The sequence below is a fragment of the Chinchilla lanigera genome, unplaced genomic scaffold, assembly GCF_000276665.1.
Source record: "Chinchilla lanigera isolate Chin_1 unplaced genomic scaffold, ChiLan1.0 scaffold00077, whole genome shotgun sequence".
NCBI classification, from domain to species: Eukaryota; Metazoa; Chordata; class Mammalia; order Rodentia; family Chinchillidae; genus Chinchilla; species Chinchilla lanigera.
This window is the reverse complement of record NW_004955478.1, coordinates 7,838,942-7,843,559: the sequence shown is the minus strand read 5'-3', so window position 1 is coordinate 7,843,559 and position 4,618 is coordinate 7,838,942.

Genomic DNA, 4,618 nt, shown 5'->3' with positions numbered 1-4,618 from the left:
GAGGCAGGATCGTTGTGAGTTCAAAACCAACTTGGGCTACGAAGTGAACTCAGAGCCAGTCTGAACTGCATAGTGAGACCCTGTCCCAAAAAGACAAAAAAAAAAAAAAAAAAAAAAAAAATTGGAAAACTTTATTGAAACACATTAAAAAGAATCTAAATAAATGAAGAGATAACCATGTTTACGGACAGGAGATTCAATATTATAACGATGTAAATGCTTCCCTAGTTGGAGCCGCTGTGCTGCATGGTGGGAAGATCAGCCGTGCGGAGCCCCGTGGATGCTGCTCTCTGGCCCTGTCCACCTGCAGACACTGCCGCTTTGCATTGTGGGTCCTCTCAGCACAAGGCTAGAGTGGCCCTGACCGACTAATCTGATCGTGCATTTAGCCAGTGCCCCAGGACAGAAGGGAAGCCCTGCCCCGGCGAGTGTGCAGCTTCAGGGAGAAATCACATGAGCCAGCAGTGCCGGCCCCAAGAAAAGCCCACGGCTGTTGTCAACTGCAAAAGCGGCATGGGGTTTACTCCGAGAGTGGCTGATCCCTTGAGGGGCACAGTCGGAGAAGAAATCCAGGGTGGCACCCACCGTACTGCCAGAGAGGGGTTAACCGGGTGCCGTTCTTGGAAGGGGTTGATTGTGTGGGACCGAGCCACAGAGCACCCCAGGATTCCCAGGTTACCATACAACTGAGCGTGGGTGAGAGCCAGCCGTGGGAGACAGCGTGCAGGGCGTGTGGCTGGGCACAGATCCCCTGAGAAGGCCAAGCTGAGGAAGAACACGGGCGCTACCCTCTGGGGGAGGAGTCCAGGTCTGGCAAGCGTGGCTTTCAGAGGTGGCTGGATCTGAGAGGGCCAGCAGAGGGTCTGGGAGTCGGCTTGAGCCCCCACCCTGCTGCCTGCATCTAGCACAGATCGGTGGTCCGTTTGCTTTCCTGCTTACATGTGAACAGGGAGGCATCTCCATTTGGATGGTTGCCAAGACCTGGGGTTTACAGATAGAGGGGCCTCTGGAGGGGACGACACCTCACAAACGAGGCATCAGCTGCAAAGGTGGGTGGAGAGGATCATGACTTGCTGGATTCTAAGACTGCAGGTCCTGGAAGGAAACCACTTACTGGAAAATACAGAGGAATATTTTTCTGGACTCATTTTTTTGTTTGTATTTCCTTTATTGTGTTGTGCTGTGTTGTGGGCTGGTGTGTGCGTGCGTGCGTGCGTGTGTGTGTGTTTGGAGCTTTTTCCCTCTCCTCTTCTTTGTCTTCTTTTTTGTTTCTGTTTTTCTCTTTTTGCTTTAGTTTGCTCTCTATTTTTTCTTTTTTCTTGCTTATTCTTTTTTTGTTACTTTCATCCCATATTATTAATTTCCTTAGACTCCTCACAGAACCCATTGTTTCACTTTTCTTACCTCCTTCTCGTCTTCCATTGCTATTTTTTCAGATTTTACTTTTTCATGCTCCTGTTTCCCGCTCCTTCTCTCTTTATTAGTATAACAGTTAAGCTTTATGAATCTTTAGGTGGTTAACACCACGCTTACTGTTGTATGCTGTTCTATTGCTGGTGGAGATAAAGTTGTTCCGTTAAGTAGGCATTTACTGCAGGTCAACACTTGCTTTGTCCTGGTGTTTATACTATAGTGATAGATCTCTTTTCTACGGTTAAAGGTTATGTTATTGGTTCTTAGATATGTCAATGTCTAGTTTGACTCTGATGCTATTCTGGTTGCTGATTTTATTACGATAGCCAAGCTGACATAGTTGTTGCTGTCAATTGGTTTTCTGTGTATGCCAATGTCTGGATTGCCTTGGTTCCTTAACATACTGCAGAGCGCACCACCAACAAGCAGACACTAACTGAGAGGTTTCCGTGTCCACCTGTCAACTTCTGCCTGGTTCTGCATTTTGTTCCCCTCCACGCAGGGCCGCAGAGACATCAACTAACCGAACAGCTTGCCTGGGGCGAGGCCGGTGCCCTGGGAGAGAAGCTGAGCCCTGGAGAATCAGCAGCTTCAGGGAGAGGTACCGGACTGTCCAGCAGCACCAGCCCCAAGAAGAGCCAAGCTGTCGTAAAACGGCAAAAGCAGCGTGGGGTGATAGTCCAAGAGCGACTGCTGCTGGCAAGCGAGAGTTGGAGAAGAAATCAACAACTACTTTGCAGACTTGTACACGAATAAATTAGAGAATTCCAAAGAAATGGGTAGATTCCTAGACCCGTATGAATGACCAAAAGTGAACCAAGATTTAAAAACCCTGAATAACGCAATACCAGGCTATAAAGTTGAAGTAGTAATTAAAAAAAAAAAAAAACTATCAACTAAGAAAAGCTCTGGTCCTGATGGATTTACTGCTAAAATCTGTAAGAACTTCAAGGAAGATCTAACGCCTGTACTCCCCAAGCTCTTTATTGAAATTGACAGGGAAGGAACACTCCCGAAGTCATACCTGGAAGCTAGCACTACCCTGATTCCAAAACCAGCAAGGATCCAGCCAAAAAAGAGAACTACAGGCCAAGATCTTCAGTGAACGTAGATGCAGAAATCCTCAACAAGATACTGGCAAACAGGACACAATGAAACATCAAAGGATCATACATCATGATTCATCCCAGGGATGCAGGGATGGTTCAACATATGCAAATTAATAAGTGTAATACACTACATAAAGATAAGCAAGGAAAAATAGTGCATGATCATCTTGATAGATGAAGAAAAATCCTTTGACAAAATCCAACATTCATTCATTTGAAAAAAAAAACTCCTAAAGAAAATAAGCATAGCTGGGTGTGGTGTCACACACCTGTAATCCTTGCACTTGGGAGGCTGAGACATTAGGATTGCTGTGAGTTCAAGGCCAACCTGGGGTACACAGTGAGTTCAGAACCAGTCTGAGCTGTATAGCAAGACACTGCCTCAAAAAAAAGAAAGAAAGAAAAGAAAATAGGTTTAGAAGGACCTTATCTCAACCTGATAAAAGCCACTTAGGACAAACATACTGCCAACATCATATTAAATGAGGAAGAACTGAAAGCTGTCTCTCAGATATCAGGAACAAAACAAGGATGTCCACTATCACCACTCGTGTTCTGTGTAGTCCTCAAAACATTAGCCAGAGCAATCAAACAAGAGAAAGAAAGAAAGTGATATTTATAGGACAAGAAGAAGTCGTATGTAGATGACATGGTCTTCTACATAGGAAACCCAAGAACTTCCACCAACAGAGTCCTAGAATTAATAGCCAATTTTAGCAACGTAGCAAGTATACAAAGTCAACACACAAAAATCATGATGATAGGTTGCATTCTGTTTACATTCCTCTATTCCAATAATGAACTCACTGAGAAAGATATTAGGAAAACAATACTGTAGTGGATTGATTACTGGTGGTCAACTTATAACCTCCAGCTGAACTGAGCAAGTGTGGTGCTGGGTATTGGAGGCCCACCTGAGGACTGTTGCCAGCAGCAGAAGAGGCAGAACTGGAAAATAAGTAGTGAGGCTGTTGGGAGCAGAGAAAGGCTATTAGGAGCTGGTAGGAGCTATAAGGAGCTGTTGGTTCTGTTGGAGGAGCTCATCATGCTGGCTTTCCTGATGAACTTGGCTGTTTTCATGCTCCGAGGAGCTCAGGACCTTGTCGGCACTGAGAATGGCTTTGGTTCACCTTTGGGGAGCTCTGGTCCTCACTCTGAGCATCGCTTCCTGGCTGTGTAGGGGAAGATGGTGCACTGCCGGTCTCCTGGAGAAGCTTGCTGCGTTGGCTTCCCTCATGGAAACTCAGCCATCTTGATCATCGGAGGAGCTCGGGACCTCACTGCTGCTGAGGATGGCTGTGGTACCTTTCGGGGGAGCTCTGGTCCTTACTTTGAGTGTTGCTTCCCAGCCCCAGTGCAGATCCCTCAGCCTGCTAGCACAGATCCTTCATCCCACTGGCACAGATTTTCTAGCTTCCACCACTGACCTTTGGGCCTTCCCAGTGCAGATGAGATATTGTTTGAGATATTGTTATGGGCTGCATGGGATATTGTTATGGGCTCTGAAACTCCAGTTGGATTCATGGGAGGCATTGTTATGGGCTCTAGGTATTCAACTGGACTCTTGTAGGACATTATTGTGGGATCCAGGACCTCAGCTGGATTCCTGGTCTATAGTGTGTGGACAGATTTCCTGCACTCTTTTGTGTATCATTCTTTGGGTGACTATTAGAAATAATCTTATAAAACATGTGTCCTGCATTACATTGTTTTCCCTTGCAAAAATACCCCCAAACCAATACAAATACCATTCACAATAGCATCAAGAAATATTAAATACTTGGGAACTAAGCAAATGAAAAACCTCTACAATGAAACTATAGTACTCTGAAAAAGGAAATTGAAGAGGCAATATAGTAAAAATGGCCATACTTCCAAAGCTGATATATAGATTTAACACAATCCTAATCAAAATACCAGCAGCATTCCCCACAGAACTGGAGAGAATAGTCTTAAAATTCACATAGAACCAGAAGAGACCCGGAAGAGCAAAAGCACTCCTGGGCAAGAAAGGCAAGGCAGTAGGCATCACAATATATTTCATTATATGTGGATAAAAACTCTACAAGAAAATAGAAAAGGGTATTTTTTATGTT